The 23,498-nt window shown below is 34.0% G+C and overlaps 1 long non-coding RNA gene across 2 annotated transcripts in view; it reads left to right on the top strand.

Annotated features, from left to right (window-relative positions):
• Positions 1 to 23,498, top strand: part of LOC139363117 (uncharacterized) — a 287,996-nt gene that overhangs the window by 172,126 nt on the left and 92,372 nt on the right. For both annotated transcript variants that reach the window (XR_011623029.1, XR_011623028.1), the window contains exon 2: positions 22,573 to 22,639. This is a non-coding gene — a long non-coding RNA (uncharacterized lncRNA). The remainder of the gene's footprint in view (positions 1 to 22,572; positions 22,640 to 23,498) is intronic.

Raw genomic sequence — 23,498 nt, 5'->3', positions numbered from 1 at the left:
TTCACCGGGTTAGCCAGGATGGTCTCGATCTCCTGACCTCGTGATCCGCCCGTCTCGGCCTCCCAAAGTGCTGGGATTACAGGTTTGAGCTACCGCGCCCGGCCGTAATTTTTAGCTCTTATAAATAAGTGAGAACATGCAGTGTTTGTCTTTCTTTCTCTAGCTTATTTCATTTAATATAATGATTGCCAGTTCCATTCATGTTATTGCAAATGACAGAATCCCATTATTTGTATGGCTGAATAGTACTCCACTGGGTATGTGTACCACCTTTTATCTATTCGTCTGTTGATGGACACTTAGGTTGCTTCCAAATCTTTGCTACAGTGAACAGTACTGCCATAAACATAGGAGAGCAGACTCTAGGTTTTTCCAAATATAAGATCATATTATCTGAAAACAAGAATAATTTTACTTTCTCCTTTTCAATTTGGATGTTCTTCATTTTTTTCGTTTTTTTTGTTTGTTTGTTTGTTTTGTTTTGTTTTGTTTTTAGTAGTGGGATTGCTATATCATATGGAAGCTCTATTTTTAGTTTTTGGAGGAACCTCCAAACTGTTCTCTACAGTGGTTGTACTAATTTACATTCCCACCAAGACTGTACAAGGGTTGACTTTTTTCCACATTCTGCCATCACTTGTTGTTGCCTGTCTTTTGGATAAAAGCCATTTTAACGGAGATGAGATAATAGCTCATTTTAGTTTAATTTGCATTTCTCTGATGATTGGTGATGTTGAGCACTTTTTCATATGCCTGTTTGCCATTTGTGTCTTTTGAGAAATGTCTATTTAGATCTTTTGCTAATTTTTAAGTTGGATTATTATATCTTTTTCACATAGAATTGTTTGAGCTGCTTATGTATTCTGATTATTAATCCCTTGTCAGATGGGTAGTTTGCAGATATTTTCTCCCACCTTGTGGGTTGTCTTGTCTCTTGACTTTGTTGTTTACTTTTCTATGTGAAAGCTTTTTAACTTAATATGATCCAATTCGTCCATTTTTGCTTTGGTTGCCTGTGCTTGTGGGGTGTTACCCAAGAAATGTTTCCCAGTTTAATGTCATGGAGAGTTTCTCCAGTGTTTTCTTATATTAGTTTCATAGTTTGAAGTTTTAAAGCCTTTAACCAATTTTTGTTTGACTTTTGTATACAGCAAGAGATAGGGGTCTAGTTACATTCTTATGCATATGTATATCCACTTTTCCCAGCACTATTTATTTGGAGAGACTGTGCTTTCTCCAGTGTATGTTCTTAGCACCTTTGTCAAAAATGAGTTCACAGTAGATGTATGGATTTGTTTCTGGGTTCTCTGTTGTGTTCCATTGCTCTGTGTGTCTGCTTTTATGCCAGTACCATGATATTTTGATTATAACAGCTCTGTAGTACAGTTTGAAGCCAGGTAATGTGATTCTTCCAGGTTTGTTATTTTTGCTCAGGTTAGCTTTGGCTATTCTGGGTCTTTTGTGGTTCCATATGACTTTTAGAATTTTTAAAAATTTCTGTGATAGATGTCATTGGTATTTTGATAGGGGTTTGTATTCAGCCATTCTTGCACTACTATAAAAAAGCACCTAAGACTGGGCAATTTACAACAAAAGAGTTTCAATTGGTTTCTGGTTCTGTAGGCTGTACAGCAAGCATAGTTGCATCTGCATCTGGGGAGGACTCAGGAAGCTTCCCATCATGGCAGAAGGCAAAGGCAAAGGATAGCAGGTATGTCACATGGCAAGAACAGCAGCAAGAGCAAGAGAGAGTTTGGGTACCACAGACTTTTAAATGACTATATTTCATGTGAACTCAGAACAAGAGCTCACTTATCACCAAGCAGATGGCCCAACCCATTCATGAGGGATTCACCTTCATAATCCAAACATCGCACACCAGGCTCCACCTCCAACATTGGGGATTAAAGTTCAACATGAGATTTAGGTGCATACGTACATTCAAATTATATCAGGGTTGCACTGAATCTGTGGATTGCTTTGGGTAGTATGGACAGTTTAACAATATTAATTCTTCCAATCGGTGAACATGAAATATATTTCCATATTTTTGGTGTCGTCTTCAATTTCTTACATCAATGTTTTATAGTTTTTACTGCAGAGATATTTCACTTCTTTGGTTAAGTAAATTCTTAAGTATTTAATTTGATTTGTCGCTATTGTAAATTAAATTATTGACGATTTCTTTTTCATATTGTCAACTGTTGACATATAGAAATGCTACTGATTTTCATATGTTGATTTTATATCCTGCAACTTTACTGAATTTATCAGTTTAATAGATTTTTTGTGTGTGTGTGGAATCTTGCTTTTCTTTTCCAAAAATTAGATTACGTTATCTACAAAAAAGAATAATTTGACTCTCCTTTTCCACTTGGGTACCCTTTATTTTCTTTTTCTCTTGTCTGATTGCTGTAGCTAGGACTTCCAATACTATGTGGAACAGCAGTGATGAAAGTGGGCTTCCTTGTTGTGTTCCAGATCATAGAGGAAAGGCTTTCAGTATTTCTGCATTCATTACTATACTAGCTGTGAATTTGTTGTACATGACCTTTTATTGTATTGAGGAATGTTTCTTCTATACCAAATTTTAAAAGTTTTTTTAATTATAAAGGGATATTGAATTTCATCAAATGTCTTTTCAGCATCACTTGAAATGATCATATGGTTTTTGTCCCTCTTTTTATCAATATGATGTATCACACTGAGTGATTTGCATATGTTGAGCCATGCTTATGTTTTTGGGATCAATCTCATTTGGTCATGATGAATGATCTTTTTAATATGTTGTTGCATTCAGTTTGCTAGTATTTTGTGCAAGATTTTTGCATCAATATTCATCAGGCATATTGTCCTGCAGTTTTCTTTATTTTTGATATGTTTTGTCTGGTTTGGGTATCAAGGCAATAACAGCCTTATAGACTGAGTTTGGAAGTATTCTTTTCTCTTCTGTTTTTCAGAATAGTTTGAGTAGAACTGATATAAGTTCTCTTTAAATATTAGGTAGAATTCAGCAGTGAAGCCATCAGGTCCTGGGGTCTTTTTGCTGGGAAACTTTTTATTATGGATTCATTCTTGTTATTTGTTTTTGGTCTATTCAGGGTTTGGATTTCTTTATGCTTCAATCTTGGTAGGTTGTATTAATATGTGTCTAGAAATTTATTTATTTATTCTAAGTTTTCCAGTATATTGCCATGTATTTAATAGTTGCCCATAGTAGCCGGAAATGATCCTTTGAATTTCAGTTGTAATGTCTCCTTTTTCATCTCAGCTTTTATTTATTTGGGTCTTCTCTCTTTTCTTCATAGTTAGTATGGCTAAAGGTTTTTGTTTATTTTGTATATCTTTGCAAAAAACACATGTTTTTATTTCATTGATCTTTTGTATTGTTTTCTTTTTAATTTTATGTATCTCTGCACTGATCTTTATTGTTTCTTCTACTAATTTTGGGTTTGGTATGCTCTTACTCTTCTAGTTTCTTGGGTTATTTGAAGTTTTCTACTTCTTTGATGTAGGCACTTAGAGCTATAAACCTCCCTCTTAGTATTGCTTTCACTGTATCTCATAGGTTTTGGAATGTTGTGTTTCTATTATCCGTTTCAAAAAAATTTCAATTTCCTTCTTAATTTTTTCATTGACCCACTGGTCATTCAGTGGCCTATTGTTTAATTGCCATGTATTTTTATAGATTCCCAAACTCCTCATTATTGATTTCTAGGTTTCCTCCATTATGGTCAGAGAGGATATTTTATATAATCTCAATTTTTGAATGTTTTAAGTCTCACTTTGTATAAAATATCATCTATCCTTGAGAATAATTTGTGTCCTGAGGAGAATATATTCTGTACCCCTTAGATAAAATATTCTGTAAATATTTTTCAGGTTCATTTGGTCTATAGTGCAGATTAAGTCCAATGTTTCTATGTTGATTGTGTGATCTATCTAATGCTGAAAGTAGGGTGTTAAAATTTTTAGCCATTATTGTACTAAGGTCTAGCTCTCTGTTTAGTTCTAATAATATTTTCTTTATATATCTGGAATGTTGCAGTGTTGAGGCATATAATAGAATGACTTTTGTTTTATATTGTTTTGTCATGAAATCTCTTTTGTCTGATATAACTAGAGCTACTCCTGCTCTTTTTTGGTTTCCATTTATATGTAACATCTTTTGCCATTCCTTTATTTGGCATCTATGTATGTCTTCATAGGTAAATTTGTTTCTTGTAAGCAATAGATTTTTAGGTCTTATGTTTTTTAATCCATTAAGCACTTCTGTGCCTTTTGATTGAAGAGTTCCATGTATTCACATTCAAGGTTATTATTGATAAGTAAGAACTTATTCTTGCCATTTTGTTTCATCTTTTCATGTAACAGATACACACACGGGTTACAGGTGGTATTGTGGTCTACTCTTTCTTTTCTTACTTCCTGTCTTCCTTCTAGTGAAGGTGATTTTCTCTGGTACATGTTTTAATTTCTTGCTTTTTATTTTGTGTATCTGTTATATGTTTGTTGTTTTGAGGTTATTATGAAGCTTGCAAATAATACCTTGTAACCCATTATTTTAAACTGATGACAATTTAGCACTGATTGCACACGCTAGCTAACAAGTAAGCAAAGAGTAAACTAATAAAAATTCTACACTTGAACTTTGTCCCCGCCTTTTAAATTTCTGTTCTTTTTTATTTATATCTTGTGTTGTTTTGAAAAGTTGTTGTAGTTATTATTTTGATTGCTTTACCTTTTAATCATTCTACTTGAGATGTTAGTTTATACACCACAAATACAGTGTTATAATTGTGTTTTTCTGTGTACTTACTGTTTCTAGTTAATTCCATGCCTTCAGATTATTTCCTGTTGCCCATTAACATCTTTTTGTTTTCAAATTGAAGAAGTCCCATTAGCATTTCTTGTATGACAGATCTGATGTTGATGAAAGCCCTCTCAGCTTTTGTTTGTCTGGGAAACTGCTTATTTCTTGCTAATTTTTGAGGGATAATTTTTCTGGATAGACAATTCTAGAATAAAAGTGTTGTTGTTTTTTTTTTTCTCCTTGAGCACTTTAAATATGTCATGCCACTCTCTGGCCTATAAATTTTCCACTAACATATCTGCGGCCACACTTATTGGAGCTCCATTATATGCTATTTGTTTATTTTCTCTTGCTGCTTTTAGGATCCTTTCTTTACCCTTGACCTTTGGGAGTTTGATTATTAAATATTTTGATGTAATCTTTTTGGGTTAAGTCTGTTTGGTGTTCTATAATCTTGTACTTGAATATTGATATCTTTCTCTAGGTTTGAAGAGTTCTCTGTTGTTATGCCTTTGAATAAACTTTTCCTGTCTCTTTCTCCACCTCCACTTTAAGGTTAATAACTCTTAGATTTGCCCTTTTTAGGTCTTTTCTAGCTCTTGTGGATGCACTTCATTCATTTTTTTTTCTCTTGTCTCCTCTGACTATATATTTTCAAATATATAGAAAACTAATTATTTCTTCTCTTTGATGAACTTTGCTGTTAAGAGACCTTGATGCTTCTTCAGTATGTCAACTGCATTTTTCAGCACCAGAATTTTGCTTGATTCTTTTTATTTCAATCTCTTTGTTAAATTTATCTAATAGTATTATGAATTCCATCTCTGTGCTATCTTGCTATCTTGGATTTTGTTGTATTTCCTCAAAACAGTTATTTTGGATTATCTGTCTTAAAAGTCACATCTCTCTATCTCTCTGGGATTGGCCCCTGGTGCCTTATTTAGTTCATCCTATGAGGTCATGTTTTCCTGGATGGTCTCGGTGCTTGTAGATGTTTATAAATCTTGGCATTGAAGATTTGGGTATTTATTGTAGTCTTCACAGTCTGCATTTGTTTGTACACATCCTTCTTGGGAAGGCTCTCTACATATTCAAAAGGACTTGGATTTTGTGATCTAAGTCTTTGGTCACTGCAGCTATATCTGCATTAGGGGGTCCCCCAAACCCAGCAATGCTGTGCTTGAAGACTCACAGAGGTAGCACCTGTTTGGTCTTAGATAAGATATAGAGGAATTCTGTAGATTCCCAGATAGACTCTTGTTCTCATCCCTTACTTTCTCCCAAACAGAGCCCCTCTCTCTCTGTACTGAGGTGTCTGGAGGTGGGGAAGCAGTGACACAAGCACACCTGTGGCCACTCCCACTAGGACTGCACTAGGTCAGACCTGAAGCCAGCATAACACTGGATCTCATCCATGGCCCCTGGTAACTACCACCTGGCTACTGCTTATGTTAACTCAAGGCCCTAGGGCTCTACAGTCAGGAGGTGGCAAAGCCACCAGGCTTGTGTCCTTTTCTTCAGGGTATCGAGTTCCCCCACAAGTACTGCGTGTTTCCAGAGATGCTATCTGGTAGCCAGGGACTAGAATCAGAGGTGTTAGGAATCGACATGTTGCTGTATTCTACAGTGGCTGGATTAGCATCCAAGCCACAAGATAAGGTTCTTCTCACTCTTCCCTCCCCTTTTCACAACTAGAGGAGTCTCTCTCTGTGACCACCACCATCCCAGGGCTGTGGCAAGTACTACCTGGCTATCACCAATGTCCACTCAAGGCCCCGGGGCTCTTCAGTCAGCTTGTGGTGAATGCTTCTAGGCCTGGGACTCTTCCATCAGGGCAGTTGGATCCCCTCTAGTGCAGGCAGATTCAAAATGCCATCCAAAAGCCAGGGCCTGGAATTGGGACACCCAAGAGCCCACTTGGTTCTTTACCCCACTGCGGCTGTGCTGGTATCTAAGCTGCAAAACAAAGTCTCCTTTAGTCTTTCCTCTCTTTTTCTCATAGCCACCACAGCTGGGAATGTGCTGGGTCACACCAGAAGTCAGCACATCTCTGAATCTCACCCAGGGCCTGCAGTGAGTCCTGTCTGGATACCACTGCTGCTTATTCAGGGCCCAATGTCTCTTTAATCAGCATGTGATGAATACTGTCAGGACTAGGTCCTTTGCTTCAGTGCAGTGGGTTCCCTTTTGGCCGAGCATGTGTCTGGAAATGTCATCTGGAAGCTAGGGCTTAAAATGGAAGCCTCCAGACTTTGCTTATTGCCCTTTCCTACTGTGGCTAAGATGGTATCCAAGTTGCAAGACAAAGTCCTCTTTACTCTTCCCTCTCTCTCCTCAAGCAGAGGGAAGGAGTCTCTCCCAGAGCTGCAAGCTGAACTTCTCCAGGTTAGGGGAGCAATGGGGCAAGCGCTCTTTTGGCTGCCATAGCTGATATCTCACTAGTCGGTGTGCATCCCAAGTTCCCTGGCTCTGAGCCCAGCACAGCACCAGAACTTGCCCAGGAACTGCACGCCTTGTAGATCAGATTGTCTTTCAAGTTTATTTAGTACCCCAGAGGACTTTAGCCTGAGGTGGCAGGGCTTGCCAGAACTCAAATTTCAATCCTTGCAATGGGTGATTCCCTTGTGGCTAGGTCTGGTCTAAATGCTCCCTTCATGGGTGCCGGTTGAGTTGTACCCTGTATTGCTTTCCACTGTGATAGGGCAGCACTAGGTTCCCATGCAAAGTCCCACAATCGCTGTGCTCTTCCTCACCCAAGCACACAGATTCTCTCTCTGTGCCCTGCAGCCACTGCTAGGGAATGGGGGAGGCAATGATGTCAATGATTCAAGACTGTCTTTTCTATATGCCTCAGCGCCTCTTTCAATGATATGAAGTTACAAGCAGGTACTGTGATGACTCACCTGATTTTGGTTCTTATGTGGGAGCTTCTTTGTGTGGATAGTTATTCAATTTGGTGTTCCTGTGGGGAGGATGATCTGTGAAGGCTTCCATTAAGCCATCTTACTCTGCATCGTCTTGTCTTGGTTAATAGTATCTGAGTAACATGCAAGCCTGATATATTACCCATCAAAATCTAGAAGCATTTTCATATCCTTTAAAAAAGTATTGTGATGTTATATATATTAGTATACTTTGAAGAAATGATCTTATGGAAAATTGACTAAAAGTAAAAGTTTATAAAGTCCTCTGTAATTTTTCACAGTGATTTCAAAAGATACATAAACCTAAGTCACCTTAATAGTACCATAAATTAAATTCCTGTGTAACAGAATGGATTTTTTCTTTATACAGGCTCTGTCCTGTATCTGAGATTTAACAGGAGTGTTTTACAGCATATGTTTCATATAATAATATAATTTTAAAGGCTTAAAGAAAGGTGGGTTTGACCTATGGAAATTTCTGGTAATGATTCATAGAGTTGGTGGTACATAGGTGCATAATGTTTATCATGTGATAAATGAGAATTCATTTACTAACAGCATTCTACAGCTCCACTCTAAATATTATGTTCAATTTGACAGAAGGTAGAAAAGTCAGATTATAAATCACCTCTAGCAAGATCAGAGACTTAAAAGTTGTACATTTTATTTTTAATTATAGATGTTAACTATTTAGTGCACACTACTTAATACTTATGTTACTGAACTTTTATACTACTAATAGCAGTGAAGTGTATCCTGTTTACATAGGTTTTATCACAGATAACACAAAGATATAATATGGCAAAATTAGCAATAATAAAGTTCAAACCAGCAAAATTATATGAATAGTTTATTTTTATGAGAAAATGTTGGGTTGGTCTGTTAAGAAACACACACACACACACACACACGAGAAAATAAATATTTTACAGAAAAAATGAAAAGTTTTATGACCCAGTTAACAAGAAATAATTTTTATCAACTACATTTTAATTTAATTAATTATTTTTCATCAGGAATTTAGTTGCATAATGTTAAAGTAAATTTGTATTACGTTTTGAAGGGACTGTTGACTTAAATTATAACAAAACTTTATATTTAATTTATATTTGTTGGATATATATTTATGTTTTCAAATCTTTTTTCTTCTCCTGTTTTCATGTAAAAGGTAAAAATTAAAATCCCAACTTGACCTTTATAAGCACAGAGCTTCCATATGCTACTGCTTTAGAGATATTCACTTACTTAAAATGTGTAACAAGTCCTCATTACTCTTTTCATTTCCAATTAATAGGTGAGAAAACTGAAGCACAGAGAGTAACATGTCCAAGATCATATGATTTGAAAGTAGAGAATTCATATAGAGTAATCTGGCTCCATAGTTCTTGCAAGTCACTGTTTCACTGAGTTCTGAGTTCTAATAAAACAATTAAATAAAATGATGTAAGACAATAGGTCTTAAATGGAGGAGGAAACCTTTGGTTTGTTTTTTAAATCTCAGAGTCATATCTCAACATTATTCCACTTTAAAAGGTATCGCACGTTAAACTAGAATCCTAATATTCTCAGTGAGGGAAATAGAGATGAGAATTAGATTATTTTAAAAATTTTAAATATTTATTTAGTTTACTGCATAACTACTGATAACTATATCTTGCTAATCTTGAAGAGTAAAAATAACCTCTTTTTTTTTCCAAAAAGATAAATACCTTACATGCTTAAAATAATAGAAATTTCTGAAAATACAGTTCATCATCAGAATTTATCTTGACCAATTCTGCTGTATATAGCATGGGGACTATAATTAATGGCAATATGTTATATTCTTGAAAAATGCAAAAAGAGTAGATAGTAAGTATTCTCACCACAAAAATGATAACTATGTTAGGTAATACATTTGTTAATTAGGTAGATTGAATCATTCCACAATGTATATATACTTAAGACTCTATGTTGTACTTGATAAGTATATTCAATTTTGTCAATTTTGAAATATTAAAAGTTATGAATAAATAAATGTGGGCATTTGTGTCTGTACATGCATATGTCTTGATTATTGAACTAATCAGGTCTGTTATTGCTTGCTTATTTTGGTAAGTTTTCCTTGTTTGACTTCCACATTTAAAAAAAAAAAATCAGTGGATAATTTTGAAATAACTTTTGTGTGACCAATGTGTACTTTAATAAATAGTACCATTTAAAAACTCTCAACCAAATAGAAGTATTTATTTTATTTATAATCAATTTTCTGACCAAGTTTATTTAAGACCGTTTGCAAGAAAAGGCAAAATAAAATTATTTTTACATAATTTAAGAAATAGAAGCACAGGAAAATACGGGTTATTCTAAATAATAATGTATTGTATATTGTAAGATAATGAGAAGAGATTTTTGAATGTTGACACCACAAATAAATGATAAATGTTTAAAATGATGAATATGATAATTATCCTGATTTGATTTTTTATACTGTGTGTACATGCATTGATATATCACATTATAGCACATAAATATGTATAATTACTAGGCACCAAATAGAAACTTAAAAATAAATAAGTAAATATGATAAAACTTGTCGTGATATTAGTAGACAAGATTATGGCAACTACACCATTTGCTAGTGTAAACTGAAATACAAGGAGGTACCGTGAGTAATATGATTCACAGAGTTCTTAAAAAACACAAAAAACACAGCTCTGCAAAGTATTGATGTTTTAAAGAAAATTTTCCTGTGGGTTCACAATACCATGGTGAATTATTGTCCTCAACAATTTTACAGAAATTCCAAAATATATATTATATTTTTTAATTAAAAAAATCAATGTTATTTATATAAGAAAAAATGAATTAAATCCAAAATACCAATTACACTTTTATAAACACTTTAAAATTAAATGTTAATATATAATGTTATCTTTTGTAATATTATATTATATAATACACATATAATATAATAGATACATTTTCATTGTGCTACAGCAAAGACCACCAGGGACATACCTGTAGCTTTACAAAGTTGAGTTTATTACTCATTGCAACAAGGGAGAACACACACGATGGAGAATAAGAGGGTGTCTCAATTAAAGTGTATTACAAAGGATTTATTTTAGGATTTGGGCAAAGTGATTGTGAAGGGTTTCAAGGAAACGGGGATTTGCTGTGCATTGTATGCTGTGAGGAAGCAGTTTAATTCTATAATCAGGTATATTTACCAATCTTATCTAGAATGATGAAAAAACCTGGTGTGTCTAAAGCTGTAAAGAAGCTACAGTCATTCCTATCAGCTAGGAGAGAAGGATATTTAGTAATGCAATATTCAGCTACCTCTTTTTATTGGTGCTTAGAAAACATTATGAAGTGTTATTGTTTCATTGTCTGTTACATACAAAGTAGCAATGTATATGGAAATTTAACTGGCTTTCCACTTAACAACATATACTGCAACAGTTTCATATCAACAAATATACTTTCCAAATGCTCATTTTAAACAGAAACCCACTACATGATTATATGGATACCTTGATTTATTTAACCTATATTTTGATATCTACTTTGTATTCAATTTTTCCTATTAAAAGCCATGTTAATATCAACTTTCATGAGCATTTATTTTTGCCAACTTATCTGGCTTTTTCCATTGATGATAAATTTCTAGAATTAGAAACATCTGGACCAATACGTAGTGACCTTTTAAAAACTTCTAATTCATATTTACAAGTTGTCCAAAGTAGGTTACATTGTACTTCTTTTATCAAGGTGTAAGATGGGCCTTTGTTCAAATTATCTCCTCAACACTAAATCTTGTTGTAACATTAAAAAATATCTAATGAGATTGCTTCAATTTGCTCTAATAATAGTAACACTAAGTAGATAGCCTTTATTGACTATGTGCTAGAACTATGATAACTACTTGACAACTGTTAAAAAAGAGGTGCATAAAACATACAGTTTAGTTGAATAGCAAATGGCTAGGTGCTAAAATCAACTGTCAATCTCAAGTGAGGCCAAAATCGAACATTATCAATGCAGAGTAATCCTGACATTTTATTCAAATAAACATTGCTAATTTAAAATTTTTACTTTATTAATTATTGAAAGTTTTTTTTTTTAATTTAAATTTATTTATTATTATTATACTTTAAGTTGTAGGGTACATGTGCATAATGTGCAGGTTTGTTACATATGTATACTTGTGCCATGTTGGTGTGCTGCACCCATCAACTCATCATTTACATCAGGTATAACTCCCAATGCAATCCCTCCCCCCTCCCCCCTCCCCAATATAGGCCCCGGTGTGTGATGTTCCCCTTCCTGAGTCCAAGTGATCTCATTGTTCAGTTCCCACCTATGAGTGAGAACATGCGGTGTTTGGTTTTCTGTTCTTGTGATAGTTTGCTAAGAATGATGGTTTCCAGCTGCATCCATGTCCCTACAAAGGACACAAACTCATCCTTTTTTATGGCTGCATAGTATTCCATGGTGTATATGTGCCACATTTTCTTAATCCAATCTGTCACTGATGGACATTTGGGTTGATTCCAAGTCTTTGCTATTGTGAATAGTGCCGCAATAAACATACGTGTGCATGTGTCTTTATAGCAGCATGATTTATAATCCTTTGGGTATATACCCAGTAATGGGATCTCTGGGTCATATGGTACATCTAGCTCTAGATCCTTGAGGAATCGCCATACTGTTTTCCATAATGGTTGAACTAGTTTACAATCCCACCAACAGTGTAAAAGTGTTCCTATTTCTCCACAGCCTCTCCAGCACCTGTTGTTTCCTGACTTTTTAATGATTGCCATTCTAACTGGTGTGAGACGGTATCTCATTGTGGTTTTGATTTGCATTTCTCTGATGGCCAGCGATGATGAGCATTTTTTCATGTGTCTGTTGGCTGTATGAATGTCTTCTTTTGAGAAATGTCTGTTCATATCCTTTGCCCACTTTTTGATGGGGTTGTTTGTTTTTTTCTTGTAAATTTGTTTGAGTTCTTTGTAGGTTCTGGATATTAGCCCTTTGTCAGATGTGTAGATTGCAAAAATTTTCTCCCATTCTGTAGGTTGCCTGTTCACTCTGATGGTAGTTTCTTTTGCTGTGCAGAAGGTCTTTAGTTTAATGAGATCCCATTTGTCAATTTTGGCTTTTGCTGCTGTTGCTTTTGGTGTTTTAGACATGAAGTCTTTGCCCATGCCTATGTCCTGAATGGTACTACCTAGGTTTTCCTCTAGGATTTTTATGGTATTAGGTCTAACATTTAAGTCTCTAATCCATCTTGAATTAATTTCCGTATAAGGAGTAAGGAAAGGATACAGTTTCAGCTTTCTACTTATGGCTAGCCAATTTTCCCAGCACCATTTATTAAATAGGGAATCCTTTCCCCATTTCTTGTTTCTCTCAGGTTTGTCAAAGATCAGATGGCTGTAGATGTGTGGCATTATTTCTGAGGACTCTGTTCTGTTCCATTGGTCTATATCTCTGTTTTGGTACCAGTACCATGCTGTTTTGGTTACTGTAGCCTTGTAGTATAGTTTGAAGTCAGGTAGCGTGATGCCTCCAGCTTTCTTCTTTTGACTTAGGATTGTCTTGGAGATGCGGGCTCTTTTTTGTTTCCATATGAACTTTAAAGCAGTTTTTTCCAATTCTGTGAAGAAACTCATTGGTAGCTTGATGGGGATGGCATTGAATCTATAAATTACCTTGGGCAGTATGGCCATTTTCACGATATTGATTAATAAAATTTATTTTACAGAAACACATTTTTCTCAAAAGTCTCAAGTACTGCATTGTTCCACGGTCATTAGTTATAACAATAACAAAATGTTCACTTTGAGACAGAGTTTCACTGTTGTTGCCCAGGCTGGAGTGCAATGGCACAATCTCGGCTCACCCCAACCTCCACCTTCCAGGTTCAAGCGATTCTCCTGTCTCAGCCTCCCGAGTAGCTGGGATTACAGGCATGCACCACCACACCTAGCTAATTTTGTATTTTTAGTAGAGACGGGGTTTCTCCGTGTTGGTCAGGCTGGTCTGGAACTCCTGGCCTCCGGTGATTCACCTGCCTTGGCATCCCAAAGTGCTGGGATTACAGGCGTGAGCAACCAGCACCCGGTCAAGATGTTCGCTTTTAATTGAAATGTTTATTAGTATCACCAACCTCTTTTATACAGAGCAGAATACTGGAAGAAAGTTTATTCTTCAGACTCATAAAGGCCGGGCGGTAGTGGCTGACGCCTGTAATCCCAGCACTTTGGGAGGCTGAGGCGGGTGGATCACGAAGTCAGAAGATCGAGACCATTCTGGCTAACACGGTGAAACCCTGCCTCTACTAAAAAATACAACAACAACAAAAATAATTAGCTGGGCATGATGGCGGGCGCCTGTAGTCTCAGCTACTTGGGAGGCTGAGGAAGAAGAATGGCAAGAACCTGGGAGGCGGAACTTGCAGTGAGCGGTTGCACCACTGTACTCCAGACTGGGGGACAGAAGGAGACTCCGTCTCAAAATAAATAAATAAATAAATAAATAAATAAATAAATAAATAAATATAAAAGCTCATAGAGAAAATCCTCCCTTTCAGTCACCGGAAATTGCTGATAGCCTCAAGCAATTATTTAGTCCATTTTGTTTAAAAATTATAGCCACCAGGTTGGGCACGTTGGCTCACACCTGTAATCCCAGCACTTTGGGAGGCCAAGGAGGGCGGATCAAGAGGTCAGGAGTTCGAGACAAGCCTGGTTAACATGGTGAAACTCCGTTTGTACTAAAAATACAAAAGATTAGCTGAGCGTGGTGTTGGGCGCCTGTAATCCTAGCTACTCAGGAGGCTGAGGCGGGAGAATTGCTTGAACCCAGGAGGCGGAGGTTGCAGTGAGCTGAGATCGTTCCATTGCACTCCAGCCAGGGTGACAGTGTGAGATTCCAATTCAAAAAAAAATTAAATGAATAAATAAATAAAATGATAGATGCAAAATTGTAAGTTATCTTGAAGCACACTTGTAAAAACTATTGTTTCACTTGATTAGTAAGCATAACATATGATTTTGATATTTCCTATTTTCTGCATTTTTTTTCTTTTCCACATACATTGTTGTGTCTAGATGTGCATAAGTTTTCATTCTTCATGATTATGGTAGTGCATCACATTAGAGTGTTTTATCAAAGTTTAAGATGACAGTTGACATCTTGCTTTTCTTTCAATCCATCAATGTAAAGAATATTCAAGACTGTTACTTAGAAGACTCACAATCTAAGTGAAATTACAGAATTAAAAATTAAGTAAAATTATAAGGTTTAATTTTAAGTGTTGAGTGTTAATATACCAATTTTAAATGTTTAATATTATAAAATCTAATTTTTCTATTATGCTACCTTATAACAATATATATATTTTAGAAATATCATAATTTTAATTGTGTTTCTTTGTTTGTTTTGAGACGGAGTCTCGCTCTGTCACCCAGGCTGGAGTGCAGTGGTGCGATCTCAGCTCACTCAAAGCTCTGCCTCCCTGGTTCAAGCTATTATCCTGTCTCAGCCTTCTGAGTAGCTGGGACTACGGGTGCCCGCCACCATGCCTGGCTAATTTTTCGTATTTTTAGCAGAGACAACGTTTCACCGTGTTAGCCAAGATGGTCTCCATCTCCTCATCTCATGATCCGCCCGTCTCGACCTCCCAAAGTGCTGGGATTACAAGCCTGAGCCACCACGCCCGGCCTTTTAATATTATTTTTTAAGTCAATCTACCTAACAGCATTTTTTTATGATATTTTAAACTTTTTTTGATACAATCTAAATAATTATTTGTTACAGCATTTTATTTTTAATCATCGTAAAATTTAACCTTTAGTTAACTTTAGAATTTTAACAAAATTACAGAATAATTTCTATGATGCTTACATATATTTGCAAACAAACAAAGGCAAATCTAGTTCTAATTACTTATGCTGTTATACTAATTAAATGACACGATAACCAACTAGATACTATTTCACTGATCTTGCCTAAGTTCTGCAATGCTAAGGAATGATGTTCAATTACTTGAAGAATTATTGGGCTTTTTAAAGGCTAAAAAAACTGTAGTCTGGTTTATTGAGCTAAAAGTGAAACTTCAGTGCATTCCTTTTAATATTTGATCACAGACTAACAACACTGTGAGATAAGTAGCACTGCACCCACTTTACAATAAAACATAAAGGTAAAAGTAAAGAATTTAATACACTTGTCTAAGTTGAAGGTAATAGAGCCGTTATTCAAACATGCCTCTGATGCTGAAATCCACAAACTTAAAGCATCAATTGATTGAGTAGTATTTATTTGGTTATTGAGAAATGAGAAGGTTTTGGCACTAATTATTTTCCATTTGTATTTTTTCCTTTTAAATTGTCTATGTATAAGACTGAATACTGGCATGTTGGCTTAGTAATGGTTACTGATTTTCAAGATATCTGAATCTATTAATAATTTTTATCCATAATCTTAGGTGCATTTTTTACTTTATTGTTGATTTCATAACATTTTATGAAAATTTTTTGGCTATTCGAAATTTTTCAAATTGATGTAGTCAGAAGAATAAAATGTTTGTTTATGGCTTTTGCCTCTGGTATACTTAGAATCATATTTAAACTAGCAAATGTGTGAAAAAATGTGTTAACAGACTTTATCACATAAAATATGCTGATTTTTAAAATTTTACTATTAAACACCTACTTTATTATTTCTAATGATTGTATAGTATGTCATCACATTTGTTCATTTAATATTTAAGGGCTGGACATGGTGGCTCACGCTTGTAATCCCAGCATCTTGGGAGGCCGAGGTTGGCAGATCACCTGGGTCAGGAGTTCAAGACCAGCTTGGCCAACATGACGAAACCCCGTCTCTACTAAAATACAAAAATTAGCCGAGTGCAGTGGCATATGCCTGTAATGCCAGCTATTGAGGAGGCTGAGACAGGATAATTGCTTGAACCTGGGAGGCGGAGGTTGCAGTGAGCCAAGATTCTGCCACTGAACTCCAGCCTGGATGACAGAGCAAGACTCCATCTCCAATAATAATAATAATAATAATAATAATAATAATAATATTTATTAAGGGACAACTATGTGCAAGCACTGGTCTGTGTGGTATTGATAAAACTGTGAAGAAAAATGACTAAAAATAAAGCAAAGATCCATGCTCACATGGAAATTATATCCTAAAATTTGTAATGATTTATTTAAATCAAATACAAATTTGTAGGGTCCTTAATTTTTTTTTAAAGGTTGCAGTGATATGTATTTGAAATATATATTTGAATGCTTGTGCAAGTATATTTTCAAGTAGATTCCTCAGTAGTGGACCAATAGACATCTACATTTCAATTTTGAAGGCTATCGCAATTTCTCTTTTCAAAGAGTTCTATCACTTTATAATTGAAAAAAATTCTTTAGACTTTACTGTTCAGGTTTCTATTTTTGCTTGAATTAATTTGATGATTTATGTTTTCCCATAATAGCATATATTTAATGGAAATATTAAAATCCAATCATAAGTGATTTTATATATTCTATTATTTAAAAATATTTCAGTGTATCATCTTATTTGTGTCATGTTTTATTGAACAAGGTAATCACCTTTTTATATTTAATAACAAAATTCACTTAACAATTCCCTTATTTTATGAGTTTTTGTCTGCTTTTTCTGTTGCTTAGATTTTTTTAAATTTTAAGTTAAATAATAAGTTTATTTTCTTTGTTTTTAATTAGTAATAAAACTAACAAATATGGAGGGCAATTTGGAGTCTTTATCTAAAGTACAAATGCATTTTTCTCTTTGATCTAGCAATCCCAATGCTGTGTTTTTCTACAGATACGTCTGTAAGAATAAGAAGTAACACATGTAAAATGCTATTTTCTATTGCATTTTTTAGTATTTCAAAACAATTAAGAAAAATATCTCAAGTCCCCACCAACAGAAAACTGGTTAAATAAATTACCTTATATTTCCCTAGATGAGAAATTATGTAGCCCAAGAAAGATTCTTCATAGAATGATACAGAAAGATATTCAGAGTATGTTATGAAGAAAAGCAAAGGGAAAACAGTGTATATGGTATGCTACTTTGTGTGTTAATGAAAGAAATATAAATACATATTAGCATTTATTCCTACTTGCATATGTAAACACAAGGCACTAACAACAGAGAGGGTCCTGGGTTCTGCACAATAAATACAGTGATGCCTGGAAAATAAAACTTAATACAAGCATTCTTATTTTATCTTTATATGTGAAATATTACCCTATTACTAACATATTACCAATTCAAATAAATTAAAGGTTAAAATTAACAAATTTACATATTGTTATGAATTTGGCTCATCGTGCATAAATTTGACAAACTAATTACTGCTTTGTCCATAGCTGACATTTTTTAATGTAGGGTTTCCATAATCAATCTCTAAGTGTTATGTCATATACTTATCTGTTTCATTGTTGTTAGAGTTGTTTAATAAAAATTTTATATTTTCAAGTCACTAGTTTTTTTATTACAGAAAAGTAAAATGTCATATGTAGCCTTTGTACATTTTATATTTTATTAATATTTTATAAGATATTTGACTACATGACTTTTAAAGTGAATGCTCTATGGTACTGGGAAAGACAATCTATTAGTTGTTTCAGGATAGATATTTGTTTGGTATTTTGAATCAGCAAGGATGACGTCTGTTTTATTTACAGTTGTAGCTCCAGTGCCAGTATAGTTGGTACTCCAGATGTATTTAATGACAGTAATTGAAGAACTTCCTTTATATCCTATTTGTATTTTTCATGTATGATATATCAGAGAGTGAGAAAGATATTTATAGCAATGTTGTCCAACAGAAACTTCTGCAATGATGGACACAGTTTTGGGCACTAGCCAACACTGCGTTCACTAGTCATATGTAGCTACGTAATGATTGAAATGTATCTAGGACATAAGAGTAAATGAAGTTAATTGTATTTAATACTAATTAATTTCAGTTAGAAATTAAATAGTCACACAAAAGTAGTGGCTGTTGTATTGGACTCTGCAGGTCTATTGCACCTCATTATTTTTTGGACAATTTTCCCTTGTATTTCTATCATTCTTGTTTCATATGTTAGCATAAAAAGGATCATATTTATCGCATACCCATTGTGGAATAAACTGCATTTAAAAAACTGACTTTATCTCATGTAATGCATTTTTCTGTTTATCTTTATATTAAATCTGGACCTATTTTTCCATTTCTGTTTGCCTAAAACACCTGCCCAGATTTGTGCTTCCTTGATATGGTTAACCTTTCTGAGTTTTGGGGGTTGTATATTTTGGATTTTTTTAAAAATCTAACTTTTCAAAAGACAAAATAACAACCAATTTAGTTTAAAGATATTAATTGGTTTTATTGTGATTTTAGAATCTGGCAACATTTTATTCCATAAAATATGTGTTCCAATGAGTTGAGTAAAGGAGGATGGTTTTATAGATAGAAAAGGGGTTGAAGAAAGAAGAAACGAAGAACAAAAAGCAGACTGGGCATTTCAAATTGACTTTCTTTGAAAGGCAGAGGCAGGGACACAGAAAAATAGAAAGATAAGTGATTGGTTAACTTCAGGTTACATACTAAAACAGAAGTGCTTTTCTAAAGTCAGCATTCATTGCTATAAACTTCCCTCTTGGGACTGTTTTTGCTTTTTCACATAAGTTTTGGTTTGTTGCTTTTTCATTTTCATTTGTTTTAAGAATTAAAAACAATTCCCTTCTTAATTTCTTTATTGATCCAATGGGTCATTCAGGAGCATGTTCCTTAATTTCCATGTATTTGCCCAGTTTCCAAAGTTACTCTTGGTTTTGATTTCTAGTTTTATTCCATTGTGGTCTGAGAAAACACTTGCTATGACTTTTATTTCTGAAAATTTGTTGAGACTTGTTTTGTGACCCAACATATGATCTATCTTGCAGAATGTTTCATGTGCTGGTGAGAAGAATGTATATTTGCAGCTGTTGAATAAAATGTTCTATAAACATCTGTTAGGCCCACTTGGTCTAAAATGTAGTTTAAATCCAAAGTTTCTTTGGCGATTTTTTTTTTTTTTTTGTCTAGATAATCTGTTGGAGGTGAGATGTCCAAATTTCCAACTATTATTGTACCTATGATCCAGTAATCTCATTATTGGTCATGTATCCAAAGGAAAGTAAATCAGTATCTCAAAAAAATACCTGCACCCACATGTTTATTGCAGCACTCTTCACAATAGCAAACATATGGAATCAACCTCTATCAGTGGATGCATGGATAAAGAAATGTGAGAGAGATATATATATATATCATACACATGTGAGCTATATCTAGATATATATCTCAGATATATAGATATATCTCTATATATCTATATATAGGTATACATCTATATATATCTAAATCTATGTCTATATAGCTACCTGTATATCTACATATATAGCTCTCTATAGATCTACATAGCTCACAGATATATAGATCTATATATATATAAAGAGAGAGAGAAAAAGATAGGGCTATAGAGATATATATAGCTCACATATATATATATAGAGAGAGAGAGTTATTTAGATATAGATAGATATCTCACCTATATATAATATATCTCACATATATATGTGTGTGTGTGTACAATAATAGAATATTATTTAGCCATCAAAAATTAATAAAATCTGTCATTTGCAGCAACCGGAATGGAGCTGGAGGTCACTATGTTAAGTGAAATCACATAATGGCACAGAGAGACAAATATTGCATGTTCCCACTCATACGTGGTAGCTAAAAAGACTCATATTATGGAAGTAGAGAGTAAAATGATGGTTGCCAGAGACTGGGAAAGGTAAAAGAGAGATTAAAAGAGGTTGGTCAATGTGTACAAATATACAATTAGGTAGAAGGAGTAAGCTCTAACATTCGATAGCAGAGTAAGAAAAGTACAGTAAACAACAATATATTATATATGGTTATGTATTATATACTTCAAAGTAGCTAGAAGAGAGAACTTGAAATGTTCCCAACACAGAGATCAATAATCAAAGTGATGGATATCCTAAATACACTCGATCATTACACATTTTATGATTGTAACAGGATATCACCCTTGCCTTATAAATATGAACAAATATTTTGTATCAGCAATTTTTAAAATTAGTTCATTGTGACAAATATACTACAAAATGTTGTTAGTGGGGAAACTGAATGTGGAGGTATATGGGAACTCCATACAATCTTCTTAATTTTTCTATAAATATAAAACTATTTTGAAATTTAAAAAATATTTTTTAAAGGACACTTTACTATGCTAATCAAAGATGGAAACTGCCCTGTTCAGAAATTAGGCTGTTATCGCTCTCTCTGCTAATTCCTTTGAAGGACAGATGAAAATTCAGTTTCACTTTGGTGAGTATAGGTAACGCCTTTTTGAGTCTGGTCCGTTGGGGCCTAGTGTAGGAGTTTTGCCCAAAAAAACAGCCTCCTATAATTTAACAGTCTCATGTCTTTGCCTTTACAAAGGAGATTCAAACCAGTTACATATAAATACAATGTAAAATTCTGTAGTCTCTTTATCCTTTCTGATTTTTAAATGCCTTTGTTTTTCAATCCTGCATTGTACTAGATGGTTTATATGGTGTCTCAATTTTAGTGATTTGTTGATTCTGTATCTTCTTTTAAGTTTTGCTTTAAGGGATCTTTTAGCTTTTCAATAAAGTAAAAATTGTAATTCTCTAAAAACTTGCGGTAATAATAACACTAATTGTGCTTACTATAACTTTGGTACATTATATTTATTTCTCCGATTTCTTTTCTTTCTGCTTAGTTTTGTTAGGAAAATCTGGACATTTAGATCTACTTTACTCTCTTCAAGTCACTTTTTGTAATAAATCTACTCTTCTAAGAAATGCTGATACCTGTATACTCTTCCATAATGGCATTTATAGCAGTTTTCTATTGCAACCGCTAGGTCTTTGGTTATTTTAATTTTAATTTGTTTTTAATTCTTGTTTTGCTTGTTCATTTGTGTTTTTGCCTGAGTTCCATGTATGTGTTCATGCACACGTGTGTTTGTGTGTGTGTGTGTATATTTCTAGTAAAGACAAGTACACTCAATTTAGAATTTATGAGCCAAACATATTTTCCTTTGAAACTATAAATATCATAGTTTGAAAATTGTCAGCGGATAAACAACAATTAAAGTTATGCAGACTGATGATATGGTTCAGGAAACTGTATTAAGAAAAGAAAAGTGATCCTAGGGCTCAGTACCAAAATACAACACTTAAAATTGTTAATATTGTTAATATTGTTCCACACGTCTCCAATGGTCTATTAAATTTTTTTCAATATTTATTTTTACTTTAAATGTTACATAATTTCTGTCAATTGATTTTTTTAGTTCACTTTTTCCTCTAGTATCTTCATTCTGCTATTAAGTCTGCTGAATGACTTTAAAAAAAAATCTCTGGTATTTTCTGTCAGTTTTTAAATTTGCATTTTCATAGTTCCGTTTTCATTTCTGAGATGTATTGTCTGTTTTGCTCACCACAAAAAAAAAAATCCATTTTTTTCTCATCCCATTGAGCGTGGTTATAATGGTCACCTTAAAATTCTTATCTGCTAGTGTCAACATCAGGGTCATTTGGCATTGGTCTTCATTGATTTTTTTTTTTTTTGAGGATCATTTATGATTTCCAGTTTCTTGTATTTTTGAGTAATTTTTGATTGTATCTTGTATACCATGAATGATGCATTTTAGCGTCTACATTCTGTCGTGTTCTGCCAAAGAATAATAGCTTCTTTTTTTTTCTCTTAAGCAGGCAATTAATTTGGAAGAGCTAAAATTGGAAACTGCCCCTGCCATCTGCAATGAACAGAAGGTCAAATGTAAGTTCACTTTTTTTTCCCCCTGCACACAGGTAGTTAAGAGAGTGAGGCGGAGCTTATGTACAGAATTTGGACTCCTCCTTCCTTGACCTCTCATTTTTCAGATTCATATCTCAACTTCTAGTATCTACATTTGCAATGCAATCTGTCTTCAAGCTCTCTGCGCTAGTAAAATATAAGTTTTTATATCAAAGTTCCTACACTCTGTTGTGGCCAACCTGATTTAGTCTGTCCTGTGGTGAAAAGCTGTAAAAAAAAAAAAAAAAGATCTAAAAATATAGAAAACTTCCCCTTTGCTCTTCCCTTCTTCTAAATGTTAATCTCCTTATATTCTTCAGTGCATACAGGTAGTTGTTTTATGTATTTTATCCAGTGTTCATTATTTTTATGTACTTAAGAGTTGGTCTGATAGAAACTTAGTCATGACCTGAAGGGGAAACTCATTTGTTTCTTTTCTAGATGAAAAAATTGAGAACATTTTTTGATTTGAGAATGAGAAATAAGGATTATGGAAAATAACCAGAAAGGGATGAGATTTTTAAAATGCTAAAGAGAGAGAGAGTAGAAGAGGAAACTGTTGCAACCTGGTCACTAAAGGAGAAAGTCAGTAAGACATCTAGGGAACTTATAGAGTTATTAGCACTAGACAAGAGGAAACAACTGGTGAAAAGTGTAAAGGAGAGATTCTTCAAGAAGATAACGTTTGTAGTGTTTTGAAATAGATGTAGTAGATTTATTATTATTATTATACTTTAAGTTCTAGGGTACATGTGCATAACGTGCAGGTTTGTTACATATGTATACTTGTGCCATGTTGGTGTGCTCTACCTATCAACTCGTCAGCACCCATCAACTCATC

Source organism: Macaca nemestrina, chromosome 5 (genome assembly GCF_043159975.1).
Source record: "Macaca nemestrina isolate mMacNem1 chromosome 5, mMacNem.hap1, whole genome shotgun sequence".
Classification (NCBI taxonomy): Eukaryota; Metazoa; Chordata; class Mammalia; order Primates; family Cercopithecidae; genus Macaca; species Macaca nemestrina.
The sequence above is the reverse complement of the archived record's forward strand: the minus strand, read 5'-3'. Positions and strand labels throughout refer to the sequence as shown.